The following is a 21,748-nucleotide window of genomic DNA, read 5'->3' as shown; positions in this document are numbered from 1 at the left end:
AAATTTTACTGTATTTTGCTAAGTATATTCGAAAAATGTATGTTTGGATAATTGAAATTTAAAATATATCTGCAATTTATTTTATATAAAAGCGAAAGCCTTGTCTCAAGAAAGAGTTATGGACTTTATGTATTTTAAATCTCACTCGCATTATCAAAGCATCGTCAGATATCCTACCACCAAACGTAATACTTATATTTTATTATGTTCCGGTTTGAAGGGTGAGTTAGCCAGTAACAAGGGGCATAATATCTTAGGACCCAAGGTTGGTAGGGCATCAGTGTGATGTAAGGAATGGTTATTATTTCTTAAAATGTCAATATTTATGGGTAGTGGTGATCGTTTACAATCAGGTAGCCTATTCATCCCTCCGCCTATATTTAACCCTAGCTGTGTATACGACTTCATTCGTATTTGAATTTAATAAAAAAGTTATTTTTCTATATTAAGTTTCTCCTTATAAAATTAAATTTCTGCCATTAAAAGCAAAGTAAAATCGGTTCAGCCTTTCCAGAGATTAGTCGGAACATAAGACAGTAAAAAAATCTTAATTTAAACCGCGGTTATGTTAACACTACAAACAGACCTACCAATTTTATTATATGTAAAGATATAAAAATAATCACGTATTAAAATATATTGCACTTCTCGTCATCTTTAACGAGAAACTTAACCGAGTTTGAACAAAACAAATAACCGTATAAAGGCGGACGCCCTCGCGGCCCTAGTTAGCATATTACAAGATATCGTAATAATTGCATCAAACCGTTAGCGCTTCTGGCCCAGACGCAAATTTGCATGACTAATGAACGACCCAGACTCCGCTCTGTTTTTTGTATAGACAAGCTAGCGATGAGTAAACTGAATTAATTTTATGTTTTTCATTCTAAGGTTGAAACTCACATTTGAAATCTGAAGGTTGAATATCGTTTACTTGTATTTGTGTATCTTTTACAATTAGACTGTTTGTACATTTTTAGTAAACAATATTTCAGCGATCTCACTTTAATTTTATCTTATAAAGAATATACAACGCTATTTTAAACAATTATTATTAAGAATTAATCAAATATGGTATAACTAATATATCCTTTCGTTATCCATCGAATTTCATAAAAGTGCGGAAGTCACACACTTGTGTATAATATACCCTGGCCAGTTATCTAAGCCATCAGATTGAGCATTGTAGCTAAAATTATGTCAATTTGTGTCAATTTAAAATAGGAATCATGTTTCTTATTTCAAAACAAATAATCTTTCGTACTATTATAGATAAATAATAAATATATAAATAAATATGAGACAACATCACATACATTACTGAGATCCCAATGTAAGTAGCTAAAGCACTTGTGTTATGGAAAATCAGAAGTAACGACGGTACCACAAACACCCAGACCCAAGACAACATAGAAAACAAATTATAATCTACATTGACTAGGCCGGGAATCAAACCCGGGGCCTCGGAGTGGCGCATGCAAAACCGGTGTACATACCCCTCGACAACGGAGGTCGTCAATAGGCTCTGCGTCTTTTTTTACGAAGTAGGTGAACGGGCAAATTGACTAACTGATGGTAAAACGCCACCACAACTCATAGAAGTTGGCACCGTAGCATTCCTTACATCTCCAATACGCCTATCAACAATTATTGAGATATAAATTAATATGTCCTTTTATTATTTGTGTGTAAGTATAAGCAGTACTTACGCTTGTTCACTAACACTTCGAACCCGAACACACATACAAAGTATTGCTGATTGGTAGTAGAATATATTATAAGTGGATGAAAATATTTAAGTCTCATACCATGCCCGTGATTTGAACCTCTCAGGTACGAAACAAGCATGACACTCAATAGAACGTATCAAAAGTGTATCGTATCTAAAAGTATTCCACATATCATTTTAATTTTTATGGCATAGGTTAGAGGACTAACATATAGGTCACTTGATGGTAAGTGGTTACCACCGCTCATAGACAATGGCGCTGTAAGAAATATTATCCATTTTTAATTATTAACATCGCCAATTCGCCACGAATCTTGCAATCCACTAAGATGTTATGCCCCTTGTGTCTGTAGTTACACTGGCTCACTCTCTCTTCAAACCAGAATACAAAAATACTGAGTACTGTGGTTTAGCGGTACAATATCTGATTTTTCCTTGACAATTGTTATCATTTCGCGTATAACCCGCGACAGTGTAGCTGGCGATGTCTCATCTAGCAAATGAGAGGATAGCCCTACTAACAATACAATATATTCATGAATAATATATAAAGTAATTGATTATTTTGTCGGCGTTCGTTATTCAAATTAAATTGAATTCGATCCTCCAACTCTTAATATAGTTAGGGTATCAAAAACGATTACCTTTGAGGCAGCCCTCCTTTGACCTTTGTAATTTTCCGCCTTTAAGTTCATGGATAGTATAAATTCTGTTATCCGCAAAGTTATTCGACGGAGGAATATTATAAATTGAATTATTTCTAAAGTCCCTCACAACTAATAGTTAACGAAGATTTTGTAGTGTTGTGTCTGTAAAATTTGAATCCAGGAATGAATCATTCATTTTGGACTATTCAGTTATACCTACTGCATATTTTTCGTAGCAGCAGATTTGCTAATTGTATTTGCAAGTTGGTAAAAAAATTGTGTTCTAATTTTGGTCTGTCTTTATAATTATATTTTCAACTAACAAAGAACGAAATTGAGACCAAAAAAATGAAACCTACCTCGCTTTCCTCTAAACCTTTCTTTTAAAATTTCATTTAAACTTGAAGTGAAACATTTAATCTACGCTTTTTACAAAATTTTGACTGAGTAATTTTAGAGACAACAGTACTGTTTCCTTCAAAAGGTTCAGTGAAAAAATCTATTGAAAAATGGATCCCATACATGTTTCTTAGAATACACGAATAACCTTAACACAATATCTGACAAAGCGAATTTATATATAATAGATCAACTATAGAACTCATGACTAAAGGAATTCGTATGGTTTCTCAATTCTTGTAAAAAGGAACATCCGACATGTGTATGTAAAGCACGTTATTCTCTGCCAGGCAAAGGCTCTCATTTTAAAAAGGTTTGGAGATTATTCTCCATTGCCCGTAACCCACACATGCAAGTTCCTTGCGATAAATCTCTTTATCGTCAAAAATCCTGCCAATTAAATTCTACTATAACATAAATTACGATTCAGATCCATTATTCTTATCGTAATACATTATATGCCCATTAATAATTCAAGATGCATCAGGAGATGCACAGAAATCCAATAAAGTTGAAGTGAGAATTGTCATTTCGAGAAGTCGAATGAAATTTCGTTTCAAACAATCCACGCAATTAGCTTAATGACGTTTATTGAAATACTTTGCAGAACTCCCTCGGAAGTTTTACGAATAATATGAATGAGATTAAGCAATCAGTGAGTTCATCGATTTAATTAAATTTTCGATGGCTAATCAATCAAAACTCGAGTGCTCGGTTGTAATTTGGGATTTATGCACGAATAATCGAGTATAATGTTAGTTTGCGAATATGGCTGAGACGAAAGGCCTCGTTACGAGATACGTCAACGTTAATGTAATTCGATTTTCAAATAACATGAAAGAAATATTCAATTGTACCGAGTTTTTTCGAAGACGAACATGATTTTTAGTTAATGATGAGGAGTTTCTAAAATTGTTACCTAAACATCAACAGGGCTCTATAATATATTACTTATATTATAGCCTACAGCATTCAAATTTCGAATAAAAAATAACAGCCTGTAAATCGATGGGTCCTATGTACAACGGCCACTATGAAAATTGATAACTTTTCAGTAGACGCTCTCAAAGTTTCAATTATATATAATTTTTACATGCTTCAACTTATGTTGCTGAAATTTTGCACACATATTAGGACACCGAATGTTAACTGTTTTACCTAGTTTGATTTATTTATATATTATTAGTTTTTTAGTTAATGTAGATATGACTATATACGTGACTTTTTTGTTTAGTAATGCACTGTAAAAATAATAATAAAAAGGCCAATGAATAACTTTGGTCGATTTACTTGCCAAAAAAAATTTTAAAAGAACGCGTATTTTAAATGTTTTAATGCATTCAAATTTATAAAAATATATTTAAAAAAAAATAGACAACTTATATTGATAATAATTTTGAATTTCATTCAGTGTTGTAAAATTATTAAACCTCAGTTAGACCACAAAAATAAAAAAATTAACATCTCTCTATATATTTTTTAAACGACACTAAATGTAAATTGGAATCAAAAAACTTATATAAAATTTTTTTTTCATATTAATTAAAGGTTGTTGCACGCCCTGAGAAAAAAATTATAAAATCTTAATTAAAAATATCCCTAAATGCAGAAAATAAACCTTCAAAACCAAAACAAAATCACTCATTGTCATCATTATCAGTAATAATCAACATTGAATTAACATTAAGAGTCGAGATGGCCCAGTGGTTAGAACGCGTGCATCTTAACCGATGATTGCGGGTTCAAACCCAGGCAAGCACCGCTGATTCATGTGCTTAATTTGTCTTTATAATTCATCTCGTGCTCAGCGGTGAAGGAAAACATCGTGAGGAAACCTGCATGTGACAAATTTCATAGAAGTTCTGCCACATGTGTATTCCACCAACCCGCATTGGAACAGCGTGGTGGAATATGTTCCTCTAATGGAGATTTGGCCTTTAGCCCAGCAGTGGGAATTTACAGGCTGTTGTTGTTGTTGTTGAATTAACATTAGATGAAACCAAATTTTCATAATACGCACGATAAATTGGTGGAATAATATTTTTGCGACATAAATCAATTAAATCTTGTTTTTTGGATGGAAGGATTGGTAATAACTGATCATAACATAATTTTAAAGGTATTTCCGATCTTTTGTCCTTCTGGATTTTTTCCAATTAAAACAAACACTAGCTTGCATCTTTTTAAAGTCAAAAATCATGTTTTGAGATACATCTATAACATTATAAGGAATTCCTTTCACTTTAGCCCATCTTATTAATGGACTCCACTCAGATGGTGTATAAATATTCTTATACCTTGAAGCTTTCTCAATTGTGGCATGTATGGAATCACCCTCGTTCTGTGTATGTCCTTTTTCAAGAAAAGTATGTTTAATATTGATACTAAGATGTTTAACTGCGTAGAGATACATAAAAAACATTATCCTATTTCTATTTTGATTAATACAATTATCTGACCAAAATCTAAAGTCATCACAGCGTACAATATGTACAATATACACACATGTACAATAATAACCTATTAATTACATAAAAATAAATATTATTAACACATGATAATACTATAAAACAATAAAATAATTACAAAGATCAGTGTGTTTATTTTCATCGTTTTTATAACCTAGTTGCTCACTCGAGTCACTATTATTTACATTACCAATAGCTAAATTTACTAAACTCCTACTTATACTGTACTTAGAATCATTTTTGGACGTCATGTTATACTGAATTATATCTTATAAAACATAATATTCACTAAAACATTGGTAAATTATTATTATAGCACGACATCGTTCCGTGTGTCGTAGAAGCGCTTAAGTGACTGATCGGCCGTTGAAGTAAACTAACACGCGGGCTTTCCCCGCGTACAAGTCTCAAATTATCGTTTTGCTTTTATACGTTTAAAATTATGTCACATAGGCTCTTTTACAGCAACAAAAAATAGCATTTGCGCCTATAAATATGTATTTTGTGTTAATGCAACTTGTATGTAGACTAAAAGGAAGCATTTGAGACAAAAAGTGAAAATGCTAAAATTGTTGCATTGGCCCCTGTACGTAGGACCCATCAAAATGTCTCATTATTGGGCGAAGGTCTTCTTTGATGAGCAGGTAATCCACTACGCTGCTCCAATGTGAGTTATTGAATACACGTGTCTGACTTTGATTAAAATTAGACACATGCCGTCACATCACCAACGAACGAGATAAATTAAAAACAAAAATTAAACACATTAAATGTCCCAGGGAAGGCATAAAAAAAATTGGAGTTTACCGTCCAAATTTTTTCACTAACAGCCCCCAGTCTGGAATTTGGAACTTCCATACCACGTAATGCACATAAAGTCGTTGTGTTACCTAGAAATAAAAATATGTGGACAAATCAAATACATATACTCGTTACAACATTTCTTTACTATCAGATACATATTTATCGTTGCTTTTAGATTTCCACGATTACTTTTTTTAAAGGTTTATTTTTATGTATTAGCAAGATAATGATACTATCATACATAATTACTTGAGGATATTTTTTATGGATCATAATAGTAATGACGAGACACATTGGCTCAAATCTACAAATATTGCAGCGTGATGATATACTTGCGAAGGTACTGCGGTAGGAAATTTTTGTAATTGCTTTTAATTAACTCAAGACATTTTGTTAAGTTTATTAAATTGGTTAAGTAATTTTTTTTGACTATCTATAGGTTCTTTGTACTTGGCCATAAAAATATGAGCAAATTCCTGAGGAATACTGTTATTAATAACATTAATACGAGGAACAACAAACAAACAAAATTGCTCCCCTTACTGCATAGAGTCAGCAACTTTTGGGAAGCAAATCATACGAAAGTTTACTGGTTATTTCATAAATTTCAAATTTGTTATGATTATGAAATTTGTTAAAATAATAGTTTATTCGGTTCACGGTTTCTTCTAACGCCAAGATAATTATGAGAACAACATATTGTTTGCAAAAATAAACAAAGTATTAATGAAACTGTCTTTAAAAATCAGAAATAAAGTGAAATATTAATGTATATTATGTTCCTAAAAAACAATACAGAATTCAACTACAAAAGAAAAAAGCATTAAGAGTTAACGTACTAAAGAGTGAAAAATATATGTATGTATTTCCTAACAAATCATGTAGTTGGATCAAAAGTTGGACTCAAAGCCTGAAGGCAACCAGTCAAACTTTATACAAATCAGAAATTCGTGCTGGCTACTCCTACTATAAAAATAATTTATATTGCTTGAAAGCACTGTACTGTAAAATTTTTATCGTATATAAAAGTAAAGTAACAACCTGTAAATTTCTCACTGCTGGGCTAATGGCCTCTCCCATCAAGGAGATGGCTTGGAACATATTCCACCATGCTGTTCCAATGCGGGTTGGTGGAATGCACATGTGGCAGAATTTTAATGAAATTAGACACATGCAGCATTCCGCACGCTGTTTTCTTTCATCGTATAATCCAAAAGTGAACTATTTTTGAGTTATCACGTTTTTTAGCTTTTTTCAAAATTTGTCAAAATGCAACTTCAAAAATTTATTTACAAAAAACTATCAATAAAAATCTATTTATTTCTTCTGATTTATAAAAACACTGGATATTTATCAATATTTAAACAATCATTATCGGCCCAAATTTAAAAATGGGAGGCGCAAAACGATATTATTTCAATATTATTTTAATTTATTTCCTTAAAAATTAAAAAAATCATTAATAAACTTGTTCTGCAGATTATTTTAAAAACATAACTGTTTTCTCAGCTTTCTAAAAATGTATAAAAACTAGCAATTTATTTCAAGGCAGCCGAAATAAAATGACCCGAAAGGACGCTGGTGGGAATTCGTATTCGAACATGAACGAATTTGTACTAAAGGTCGCTGTTTAAAATTCCCACAAAATTAATTAAAAATAATATCCAATGTAAAAAATATTACTACTATATCTCGATGTTTTTGTAACATGTGCTAAAGCAAGGTCAGGCGAATGTTGACACTAATTTTGGAGTACGTATAACAACGGATAGTAACTCTCTTGAATTAAAATAGAAAACAATTTTATCAAAAAATTAATTTCTTAAAACTTTTTATTGTAAAATAAGAATTCTTGAAGTCGGTTCATCAGTTATTGAGTTCTGAGACCACAAACATAACAATTTTTTTTTTATTTAAGTGAGTTAAATTATATTGTACGTTTTAAATAAATTCAATGAAACAGTAAACGACCAAAACCATATCCACATCAAATAACGGCACATAAAAATGTTATGTAACTTTTTTTACTTTGGTATCCAATGCTAAAACAAACGAAACTCAGCTAGCATCAATGTTCTTGTTTATTTTTTTTATTTTTATCAGTTTTATAAAAATATATTTAGTTCGTTTACATAAAAAAGTACAAAATAAAACGTACATATGTATTAGATAATAATTTGATATTACGCATTACACTCACATATTAAAAATCAAATCACACGCTACCAACGCAAAACTGCATCCCCGTCTATTTTTATTCGTAGACTTAAAATTGAAAAGAATACAAAATGTTTGTGATGTTTCCGCGGAATGTATTCATAAAAAAAATGAAAAATTGATACCTCACTCAAATTTAAGAAAAAAAATCATCAACTGAGAGAGCTGTTTTAGAATAGAACAGTACTTAGAATTTCACATTAAATGTGCGTGTGGGTGTTCCAAACAAATTTTAAAACATTTATATCCAATCCATAAAGAAACTGTAATACTTATTTACTACTAAACATTGAAATATAAAATGATTCACACTGTAATTTGCGACGACCGTCTTATTACAAGTATAAACTGCATAGCTGAGAGGTCATTCCAGCTGCATTCTCCAGGGATATATTAATAATAATAAGCGAGGAGTAAACATAACCTTCTGTCGACCTCCGTGGTCGAGTGGTGTGTACACCGATTTTCATGGGTATGCCACTCCGAGGTCCCGGGTTCGATTCCCGGCTGAGTTGATGTAGATTACCATTAGTTTTCTATGTTTTCTTGGGTCTGGGTGTTTGTGGTGCCGTCGTTACTTATGATTTTCCATAACACAAGTGCTTTAGCTACTTACATTGGGATTAGTGATGTATATGATGTAGTCTCATATTTAAAAAAAAAGCATTACATGGAATGAATAATATGTAACACACTATATAAGTAGAAGTGATTAATTATCGTTGCTGGATTTAAGCTGATTTAATCATATTAATGAAATAAAATTTAATTTTCCTGAATACCATCCAAACCGATAAAGGAATCCAGAATTTCATGGACACCTAGATTAATACAGCTTATAAATATCATATCATATAAAAAACACAGGAAAGCTTACTATCTTAGATTATAGGACGTTCTTTACGTGACAGCTACGTTTTATACTCACCAAACATCATACTAATTTACTAGTGTGTCCTTACATACTTCAACTGTTTGCCAGTACATTTTTAGGGCATTCAAGTTTACCAGTCTAGGCATATTAAATCAAAATCAAAATAAACTTTACTCAAGTAGGCTTTTATAAGCACTTTTGAATCGTCATTTTACAATTAAGTGAAGCTACCACCGGTTCGGAAAGTAGATTCTACCGAGAAGAACCGGCAAGAAACTCAGTAGTTACTCTTTTTTAACATTCAAAAAATAGAACGTCATGTTAATTAAATACAATTATTTGAGTTAATGTATCCTGCTTGGAAGTCAACATGTATATATATATATATATATATATATATATATATATAAAAATAGAACGTCATGTTAATTAAATACAATTATTTGAGTTAATGTATCCTGCTTGGAAGTCAACATGTATATATATATATATATATATATATATATATATATATATATATATATATAATCAAAGCTCTTTATTCTAATACTTAAATTGTAATGCCATGTTAGCATGTTTTATATGCATTGCTATTTAGTTATAGTTGTGTGTGTTTACTAGAATACTTTCTTTTTATTATTATTAGGCATAAAAGTAGCCAAAATTCTCTCTTGTTTTTCTTATGTTCTTTCTTATCTTCAATATTCTTTCTTATGTTTTCTTCATACCAAGTTTCATTAAATTCGGTTTAGCGGTTTGGTCGTGAAAGAGCGACAGACATACAGATAAACATTTATAATATTAATATAGATTTGTTTTCGTTATGTGTGTTTACTGAAATACTTTTTATGTTTTATAATACTTTGTGGAACCAGCTTTCACCGGCGGTTTTCCGAACCGATACGACATGGGAACCTTCAAGAAAAGAGCGTACACCTTTCTTAAAGGCCGGCAATGCACCTGCAAGCCCCCTGGTGTTGCAGATGTCCATGGGCGGTGGTAATCACTTTCCATCAGGTGAGCCCCCTGCTCGTTTGCCACCTATGACATAAAAAAATACATTATCGCAATGCAAATATTGTAATTAAAATAGCAACGGCAGTGACATCATAATGTTGCTTCTGCAGATTTTTGTGGTGTTTTAAATAAACAATGTCGAAATTCACGGAACGGACAATTGGGTGAAGTCAAAACGGTACGAATAAATAATAGAGATAATGTAGCCACTGCACTATGAATGATGAGTCCAATTCGGCTTTTAGGGTTCCGCAATACAGGTGTTAAAACTTTTGGGTTGTTTAACACAGCTACTGAATATCTCCAAGACTTTGTTCACCTAACATAGGGTTAGTTGTTCGTAAACAAGCTTTGATAGAGTTTTTCATGAAGTTGTATCGCTAATACTTATTTTTTTCATTCATCATAATCTTCAAAACAGTCCACGTTAATTTTATATATAGTATTTAATTTTTAGTAGGGCTTCTGATTTCACTCGCTCAAATATTTATCGATATAGCAGTACTTTTTACTTTACTTTTTACTTTTATTGCTTTTTGGCGGTAGAATATTTATGATAAGTGGATAGTACCTACCTAGACGGGCTTTTTCTGACCCTATCACCAAGTAAAACATCATCTACTGTTACATTAATAAACCGTTTTTATTATTATAATATATAGAAATATATAATAATAAGTAGCACATAAGGGATAAAGAAGTGAAGTGCGGCAACGAAGAGGCGTTATGTCGGCATAAGAGTGCCTCACAGCATCAGAGTCCATTGTAACCCCAAGGTGCTCATATAATGTTGTCTTAAATTTTCGCGATTATTACACACATTACACACATTACAAAGTGCTCGAAACGTCGGGATGTTTAAAAATAATTAATATACGCGATTCATCCGTTATAATTAGTTTTATTTAAAGGTGCTCATACATATTTTTGAACAAAAAGGCAAAAATCATACCCATTTTTGTTTCCATATAAAACACAAATACAATAATCTCATTTTCTAACACGAAAATACAAAACTAAAAAACTGCTACGGAACTTATTGTTTAAATTTCGAACTCTCAAATGTGTATGTTTTTTTTTTCTTATCAAAAGTGCAAACACCGTCGCGTGTTCGCTTCAAAGGGGTAGGAACGATATCATGTTGACAGTGCTAGTTTCATTAAAAAAATCTAGATATTTATTTTCACACAACATTTGAAAGTAATACAAATAAGCACCCAAAATTCTACTTAAAGCTTTATATCCAAATACAATCTCAATCAATACTTTTAATAAGAGATATTTTTTTAAGGTTCTGCCGTTACAAAAAGGCTAGGTACCATCCATTTATATATTGTATGGCTTAACAGCAATGATAAGGGTTGTTGTGGTTTAAGAATTTATTTTCTCATAAAGAACATACAATGTTCACTTAAATGAGATATTTTACATAAAAATTTAACTGACAATTTAGTACAGTAGTAACGACTTATACAATTCAAGAGTAATTAATCTAAGTATTTTTACAATAAGATAATAATTTTTTCTTAAAGATCGTAAAGGATTTTTCATTGAAAATTTCATTAGGTAAGCTACTGTATAGTTTTGCTCCCTCAAACTGTAGAGATTTAATTCCATATTTCGTCCTGGTCTTGGGTAATTCAAGTTTGTGTTTATTTTTAGTGTAATGTTATATATTATAATACGGATTTTGTGTGGTACATCGCGACGATCTACGTATTGCCCCAGTGAGTGAATTTATTTTTCCTTGCAAGTAGTCTAAATGTGCCTGCCATGTTAGCTTAGGGTCTAGGATTAGGCCAAGATACTTTTCTTCATTTGATTGTTTAATAGTCTGATTATTTATCATTATTGGGTTAAATTTTGGATTTTTTTTTTATTTTTTGCATGAAAAAGCATGAAGGAAGTCTTTTCAATATTTATAGTTAGTAAATTATATTGAAATCATTTATATATATTAAAAATAACAGAGGCCCTAAAATTGTTGTGAATATGTTCCGGTTTAAAGAGTGAGTTATCCATTGTGTCACACTAAGGGCATCTTAGTGTCCATAGTTGATAGCGCGTTGGCGATGTAAGTAATGGTAATACGTTTTTACAGCGCTACTATCTATTTAAGGGCAGTAGTGTCCATTCACCATCAGGTAGCATTTCGCCGTCCGCCTACCTACACTACCAAAAATGAAAATTACGTTGCTCCACCAGGAGGGCTTTTTAATTATGGTGGAAAAAATAACATATTATATACTTATATAAGTGTGCCTGAATTATCTATTTCGTTTCCTCCTGTTTAATTAAGATTAGCAGGAAGATCCATCTTGGTTCCCCCCTCAAAATTTAATAAAATAAATAATAATTGAAATATTCTAGTCCTTCATTTTTAAACTACATGTAAGGATTCTATAATTTTAATAACACTCCGTAGCCTTGAGCTGTCACTTAAGCTTCAAGATAATATTAATAACTCCATACGCAAATCTTTATTACTTCGCAATAGAATAATTATTTCATTTCTTTTACGGCAGATTTTCTCGATCCTACTTGGGAACCTTCGAGATAAATGCTACTCATTTTATAAAATAAGCCATTATGTAATACCTGCCTCTGGTATTACAAATATTCATGATCCTTGGACCTTTATGCCGGTGCCATCAGATGAGCCTCCTGCTAGATTGTTAATGTAATAAATATAAAAAAAGGAATAAATGATCACGAAAATTCGTGTAGGAATTCACTAGTAGTCTGTTATTTGTAGCAACATTTTTTATAAACGATTTTTCTTGATCGAATCCACGTTTCAACCCGAAACGTTTGACGATTCAAAGGCGATTTCGATAAAAATATTTGGTTTTGATTTGATTTCGCGAGTAAACCTACGTTTTAATATAATAACACAAATAAAAACTACTGCTTTACCTTGGTGAAATTAATACATCTTAACCAAAAAAAAACCCAAATTATCAAACTTCATTTTACAATAGAGGTAAGAATTAAAATTATAACCATGTCCTTCCTGGGACTTGAACTATTTCCGACCAATTTCATCTTTGTCGACCTCCATGGTCGAGTGGTGTGTACACCGGTTTTCATGGGTACGCTACTCTGAGGTCCCGGGTTCGATTCTCATTAGTTTTCTATGTTGTCTTGGGTCTGGGTGTTTGTGGTACCTTCGTTACTTCTGATTTCCATAACACAAGTGCTTCAGCTACTTACATTGGGATCAGAGTAATGTATGTGATGTTGTCTCATATTTATTTACTTATTATTATTTATTTTATCTAAATCGGTTCAACGGTGTAAGCGGGATAAGGTAACAGATAATGTTACATTCACATTTATCATATTATTGGTTTACATGCGGAATATATAACAGTATGTTAAATGATTTTGTAATCATCACACATACATACAGTTACCTTTTTTTATTCAATCGTTCTCGTAGGAGTTTATTTACAACAACAACAACAACAACAACAACAACAACAACCTGTAAATTCCCACTTCAGGGCTAAAGGCCTCCTCTCCCTTTGAGGAAAAGGTTTGGAACATATTCCACCACGCTGTTCCAATGCGGGTTGGTGGAATACACATGTGGCAGAATTTCTATGAAATTTGTCACATGCAGGTTTCCTCACGATATTTGCCTTCACCGCTGAGCACGAGATGAATTATAAAGACAAATTAAGCACATGAATCAGCAGTGCTTGCCTGGGTTTGAAACCGCAATCATCGGTTAAGATGCACGCGTTCTAACCACTGGGCCATCTCGACTCTTAGTTTGGAGTTTATTTGAATAAAGTAAATTTTGATCTACATCTTGTTTAAACATAGAATCTTTAGTTGTTGTGTTGTTTCATCATTTAATGTGTTCGCTGAAAACTTCATCACCTTGAATTTTGTCACTCGTTCGTTCCGCGGTGAACGTCGGCATGACGCGTTCTCACCTCTGCTCTGTCATAACAGTTTATTTACTTTGAAACTCGCTCACTGCCTGTTTGCAATTTGCCTCGACTTAAAATCAAGTTAAACCTTTAAGGTGCACTGCAGCAGAAAATATGACAATTTAGCTATTTTACGGTACAAAATGTATGTCATAAAACCATGTACGCGCAAAGCTTTTTAAAAAGATAATTATTCAAACTCCAATTTATTCATTATATTTGATAAGAAAACACATACTACTATTACTTACTGAAAATTAATGTAAGTTGAATATTAAAAACCACATATACTAAAACCTCCAATACTACCTTCTACCTTCACCCGCTGCAATATCTCATATATGTTTCATTGAGGTGTTAAGCAGATACCTCAGTTAACAAAACAAAAATGTTTTTATCGAAATAGAATGACGGACAATCTTCTAGAAATTTCCAGAAAAAATAGTGAATTATTTATCTGGACACGCGGCAGCGTGTCAAAGCCAAGTACTAAGTAACAGTACTGGCGAGTAGCACCGTGTATAATATTACCCGAACCATTTGGAGCCACTTTTGGCCCCCTCAAACTCAAAAACTATTTGACATAAATATGTCAAATTCTATTAGATATTCTTCTTTTGTCTTTGGAGTCAACAATCAATGCTTATATCTTAATATTGTACTTGGCTTGCATTTTACATTTATGTTTTTGATGGGATCTGTATTAATAAATTCATGTCGCAATATACCTTAACTATACCTATACACAATTAAAAATCCTTAGAAATATATTTTTATTTAGTGAACGAGATAAAATCGCTAAAATTCATATAATCGAGATATTTTGATACTAAGTACATATCATTCTGACATGAAGTTCAACGGGCGGCCATGTTTGACCTTTACGGATGCGTTCTAAGTGCGTTGCAAATAATAATTTCGTGCGTAACAACAACAACAGCCAGTAAATTCCCACTGCTGGGCTAAAGGCCTCCTCTCCCTTTGAGGAGAAGGTTTGGAACATATTCCACCACGCTGTTCCAATGCAATAATAACAGTATGTTAAATGATTTTGTAATCATCACACACACACACAGTTACCTTTTTTTTTATTCAATCGTTCTCGTAGAAGTTTATTTACAACAACAACAACAACAACAACAGCCTGTAAATTATCACTGCTGGGCCAAAGACCTTCTCTCCCTTTGAGAAGAAGGTTTGGAACATATTCCACAACGCTGTTCCAATGCGGGTTGGTGGAATACACATGTGGCAGAATTTCTATGAAATTTGTCACATGCAGGTTTCCTCACGATGTTTTCCTTCACCGCTGAGCACGAGATGAATTATAAAGACAAATTAAGCACATGAATCAGCGGCGCTTGCCTGGGTTCGAACCCGCAATCATCGGTTAAGATGCACGCGTTCTAACCACTGGGCCATCTCGACTCGTGCGTAACGGCGTAAGGTAAACTCGATGGAAACTTACCCACAGTAAATTATTGATAAATATTAAAACGTATTTCTTTTACTCGTATATTTATTTACACGAAGCAAAGTCGGGTTTATATCTAGTAATAAAATAATTACCCAATTACGCTACATGGAACCGTTATCCTTAGTTACGAAATTTACCAATTAATTATAAAGCTAGACGCTAATAAGCCGATTTTGTTCAATAAATTTGATTTCGCAATTAGAATATCAATACATGAACGTTTCCAATAAACGTACACTACTTAATTATTTATTTAAAACGAATTTTGTTTATCAATTATTATCTGAAAAAAGGGAACCAAAAATTTTAATATCAAATTACAAATTCAGCTAAAAAGCATAATTGCTTTGAATATGTTTTATTGGTTGATAGTCAGGGATTATTCACACAATAACGTTGTGGCAAATCAAAACCCAATCTAACTCTGGAAATGGAGATGATAAATCCTTTGTGCCTGTCGTAACATTGACTCACTCACCCTTCAAAATGGAACAAAACAGAATTAAGCATTGCTGTTTGGTTCTAGAAAACAGTTACTGTTATTCAGATAAGCGTAGAGTCTAGTCAAGTCCTACCACCAATATAACATTAAATGTTTTTTTTTTTTTTTTTTTTTTTTATGGCATAGGAGGCAAACGAGCAGGAGGCTCACCTGATGGAAAGTGACTACCACCGCCCATGGACACCTGCAACACCAGGGGACTTGCAGGTGCGTTGCCGGCCTTTCAAAAAGGAGTAGGCTCTTTTCTTAAAGGTTCCCATGTCGTATCGGTTCGGAAAAACCGCCGGCGAAAGCTGGTTCCACAAAGTGGTTGTGCGAGGCAGAAAATGTCTGAGAAATCGCGCTGTTGTGGATTTTCGGACATCAAGGTGGTGCGGGTGAAACTTAGAATTTTGGCGAGATGTCCGAAGGTGAAATTCAGCAGCCGGGATTAATCCGAACAATTCCTCGGAACATTCCCCGTGAAAAATTCGGTAGAAGATGCAGAGTGATCCGACATCTCTACGCAAAGCCAAAGGATCAAGGAGATCGGAAAGAGCTTGATCGTCGATAACTCGAGCCGCTCTACGTTGGATGCGGTCAAATGGAAGGAGCTGGTACTGGGGAGCACCCGCCCAGAGGTGAGAGCAGTACTCCATGTGAGGCCGAATTTGCGCCTTGTAAAGTTTAAAGCGATGGGCCGACGTGAAATACTGCCTCGCCTTGCTGAGCACGCCCAGCTTTTTTGAAGCCAATTTGGCTTTGCCTTCCAATTGACCGCGGAACTGAACGAGGCTCGAAATATCAACGCCAAGTATTCCGATACTACCTGTAGCGGCTATCGGAATGTTCTCAAATCGTGGAGATACGACAAATGGTGTTTTTTTAGCGGTTAACGCGCAAACTTGCGTCTTTTTGGGGTTGAAATGGACTAGATTTAGCCGGCCCCAATTCGAGACTTCGTTTAATGAAGACTCGATTTCAGACACAAGTTTGTTCCGGTTCTCTTCGACGTTTTCCCGAGAAATATTAGCGCGGCCGGTGTATAAGGTGTCAACGGTACTGTCGTCTGCATAGCAATGAATGTTCCCGATTTGCAACAAATCATTGATATGCAGAAGAAACAGAGTGGGTGATAGAACGCAGCCTTGTGGAACACCAGCATTGACGTATTTTAAGTCAGAGCATGCACCGTCGACAACGACCTTGATGCTCCGATCTGCCAAAAAGCTGGTAATCCAATTGCATAATTTCCCGGGAAGCCCATAGGAAGGAAGCTTCGAAAGAAGCGCTTTGTGCCATACACGATCGAAGGCTTTCGCTATGTCCAAGCTGGCTGCTAATGCCTCCCCCTTGCTCTCAACTGCTTCAGCCCACCTGTGAGTAAGGTAAACTAGAAGATCACCGGCTGACCGACCCCGACGGAAACCGTACTGGCGGTCGCTAATCAGCTGGTTCTCCTCTAGATACCGCAGGAGCTGGCAGTTTATAAGGGACTCCATTATCTTGGAGAGCAAGGAGGTGATGGCTATAGGCCTATAATTGGACGGGTCTGAGCGGTTGCCTTTTTTAGGGATCGGATGCACCAAAGCTGTCTTCCAGGAATTCGGGACGACGCCTAATGTGTAGGATTGCCGGAAAAGACGCGTTAAGACCGGTGCCAACTCGGGAGCACATGTCCGTAGCACGATTGGAGGGATACCATCGGGTCCGCTCGACTTATGAATGTCCAAGGAAAGAAGTGCTTTACGAACTGCACTTTGCCGGAATTTAACCTCCGGCATCGTGGTATCACATCGCGGAATTGTTGGTGGAGATTTTCCTTGGTCATCCAGAGTCGAGTTCGACGCGAAGAGAGAGCCTAAAAGATCAGCTTTCTCTTTCGCGGTATGGGCCAATGACTCACCGTCTCTGTGCAGAGATGGAAAAGATGGCTGACAGAAATTCCCTAAGACAGCCTTAGCGAGAGACCAGAACGCTCGTGTTCCTGAAGGGAGACGCACCAGTCTCTCGCCAATTCTGCCAATGTACTCCGTCTTCGCCCTAGCAATCACGTTTTTGAGGGACCTAGAGGCAGAGTTGTATTCCTTTTTAAATGCGCTGGTATTTACATCACGAGACGCAGATGCATTAGCCCAGGTTTGATAGCGTTCCCACTTTCGGCGTGATGCCGTTTTGCAGAAGCGACCAAACCAAGGCTGGGACTTGCCACCGATGGGTACTGCAGAGTAAGGAATGAATAGTTCCATACCCTGAAGCACCACATCGGCAACAGAGTCAGCAGCAGCGTTCGGATCATCCGGCGAGAAACAAATCTGCCCCCATGGGTAAGATGCAAAAAAAGACCGCATCCCATCCCAATCTGCTGACTTGTAGTGCCATACTCGGCGGCACCCAACAAAGCGAGGCCGTGAGTACCGCACAACCGGCACTGTACTCCGGACGAGACAGTGGTCAGACGAGCCCAGAGGGGGATCGACGATAACCTGATAGCCATCCGGATGTGAAGTCAGCAGAAGGTCCAACAGGGAAGGTGTATGATCCTCCACATCCGGTATTCGCGTTGGCGAGTTGACCAGTTGTGTCAGATCATATGCTAGAGCGAAGTCCAGAACAGACCTACCCGCATGATCGGTGGTGCGTGAGCCGAGCCATTCTGCGTGGTGAGCATTAAAGTCACCCAGAATAATGATCTCTGCGGATGGAATCTACTGAAGCACGGAATCTGTAGCCATTTGGACGTGCTCAACCAGTCGGTCGGTTTCGGCATTACCGCTATGGGACCTATAAAGGCACGCATAGATTCGCGGATGGTCATCGCAGTCTACACGCAGCCAGATAATCGATAGGTCCTGTCCTTCAAGGCTGCCGAGGCGTCGAGAACAGATATCATCTCTGACGTAAACGCATACCCCAGCTCGTGGTATAAAGGAATGTTCCAATTTGTACCCAGGGTACGAGAGAAAAGTCGTATCGGCAGGAGAAGATATCTGGGTCTCGGTTAGAAAGAGCAAGGCCGGCTTCGCCGTTTCCAGATGGTAGTGAACGGCGTTGAGGTTGGAGTTGAGTCCCCTTATGTTGCAGAAGTCCACAGCGAGGGTGGTAGGGGTTGCCTTATGATGCCTGCTCCGCTTGCCCCGAACAGTGGCGAGCGCAAAATTGCCCCCCCCAGAATTCGGAGGGCAGCCTGGGCATCCCTGCTCAGGTGTTGTATGTCCTGAGCATGGATGCCCAGAGAGGGATTCTCCACCGCTGTCGCTGATGGTACCCTCCTGGGGTAATTTAACCAAATTCTGCACAACCATCAAGTTTTGGGGGGGGAGGGGGATTGGGCCTCCGGAACTCTCACTTACCGGACGAAACGCGGTAGCATAACTACCACTTTACGCCGATTTTAAGTGAGAGAGTGGTACTTCCCCGGGCGTGCCGGCCCATTCGGCTGTAACCCGAAGGTATATAGCGTGGCACTTCCACTTGAAAAACAACAACAACCAGTTATACAACAACAACAACAAAAACAACAGTTTGTAAATATCCCACTGCTCTCCCTTTGGGAAGATGGTTAGGAACATATTGCACCTCGCTGTTCCAATGCACGATGGTCGATTACATATGTGGTAAAATTTCTTTGAAATTAGACACATACCGGTTTCCTCACGATGCTTTCCTCCACCGCCGAGCACGAGGTTAATTATAAACACTAATTAAGCATATGAATATTCAGTAGTGCTTGCCTGGATTTGAACCCGCAATCATCGGTTAAAATGCTCGCGTTATCACCACTGTCATGGAATGTCATGTCATTGGCCATCTTGGCTCTTCAGTTGTTATAAGGCACCGAAATAGTGGGTAAAACTCATGATTCTGAACGGGAAATTTCAGGTTCAAACTTAAATAAGAAACACGAATTTTTATTCCCTTAATTTATGTTAGAACTTGTTCTCAGCGTTGAAGGACAACATTATGAGGAATGCAGTCAGGTTACGATCTGATATGTATCTACAAAACCAGTATTGTCCCAGGGTTATATCATACGCTTGAAATATTTTTTGATAGATAAAGAAGCCATTTTTCCAAAAGTGGAATGACATGAAACTAACAAAAATGATTACTAAATAAAAATATGTACTACTAGTATGCTATGTACTACCCTGGCTAGTTGTGTATATATACTAACGGGTTGGGTGAATATCAGTTGAAAAAAATGTGTATGTGGAAATTGTTATGTTTTTATTAATTGCAAAAACGTTTTAAATTTACACGAACTTTGAACATTTTGAAACAGGATATAACATTTTTGATTTACAAGCTCGTATAGAATATTAATGAATAAAAATCGTATTTTTATTCAATTCTATTTTAGAAATAAACTGTTTTTGGATTGTAAACGTATTTTATTCCCGTATTTTGTTCAACTTCTATAATCCTCGGTAGTATAGTGGTAAGTATCCCCGCCTGTCACGCGGGAGACCGGGGTTCGATTCCCCGCCGGGGAGATTTTTTTTTCATATTTTATCTGACCTTTAAAATAACCCTAAAATAAATTTTTGTAAGCAAGAACATCGAAAACACAATGTCCGTATCATATTTGCAACATTTTTTTTGGTAATAACCAGATAATAGCTTTATAATAAAACAAGTAAAGTAATTGAGAAAATTATTTAGTTGCAGTTTTTTTTTCCTTGAGCGTATTCAGTGGCACCGTGACAGGTTCGATGCAGACGAACAAGAAACACAAAGCCTGCATCGGATTTTGGGCATACTACTTGGTAATCTACAAGAAAAGAACGTACTCCTTCCTTAAAGGTCGGCAACGTACCTGAAAGAACCCCAGTGTTGCGAATTTCCTTGGGCGACGGTTAATTTTCTTCAGATAAGCCACCAGCTCATTTGCCACCTATAAAAAAATCATGATAAAAATTGCAATCACAATTCTCATTATCAATGAGAATAGGTCAATGAAAATAGACCAAAATTGATATATTTGATTCGTAACGTTAAAAAAATTTATCATTCTGTATGATGCAAATACTTACCTATCACATGAGACAAACTAACAGCCTTATTCTTAACCTTCTCGATCGAATCGTATCTCTCAATAGCTTGACGTAACTAACGCTTGTGCTCTTCACATGATAGCTTTCGAAGAGAATTCTTATCTAGATTGATTTTATTTTTCTCAGCTGCATTTTCTAAGATAGTTATGGCACTGTCTTTTTGTCCTTTTGTATGAAGCTGTCTTGGGTTTCATCTAAAATTTATATGTAAAGATCAAGAAAGCCAACGAATTTATTGTCCTTAATAAACATCTTTAGTTTAATATAAATCCATATAAGTTATAAATGTTAAGAACAGTTTATATAATTCTATTTTAATGAAGTCGTTTCTCTTGATAGTAAAATTAAAATTTTTAAAAATTTTAAGTTTTTTGGTTTTTTCTCTGAAAGGCTATGTAAATTGACATTCAAGAAATTGCTGATTGCTGCACAGACTTCTTTCTTAAATCATCTGTACCTCTAGTTCCGATTATCCAAACATTTTTTTACGGATTGAAGATGAGAACACATATGCCACCATTTTGTCATTCTATAAAACCTCAGCTAGTGGCATTGGTGGTGTGGCAAGACTTTATGTCAACTTCCTTTATAAAAAGAAAGCATCCCAATTTATATTCGTGCCCAATTTATAATTTTC

The 21,748-nt window shown here is 35.3% G+C and overlaps 1 non-coding gene across 1 annotated transcript; it reads left to right on the top strand.

The window, feature by feature from the left end:
* Nucleotides 1–20,478: 20,478 nt before the first annotated feature.
* On the top strand, nt 20,479–20,550 carry Trnad-guc. The gene has a single exon. It is a non-coding gene; the product is annotated as a tRNA-Asp (tRNA).
* Nucleotides 20,551–21,748: the final 1,198 nt, after the last annotated feature.

The sequence above is a fragment of the Vanessa cardui genome, chromosome 4 (assembly GCF_905220365.1).
Source record: "Vanessa cardui chromosome 4, ilVanCard2.1, whole genome shotgun sequence".
Lineage (NCBI taxonomy): Eukaryota > Metazoa > Arthropoda > Insecta > Lepidoptera > Nymphalidae > Vanessa > Vanessa cardui.
The sequence above is the reverse complement of the archived record's forward strand: the minus strand, read 5'-3'. Positions and strand labels throughout refer to the sequence as shown.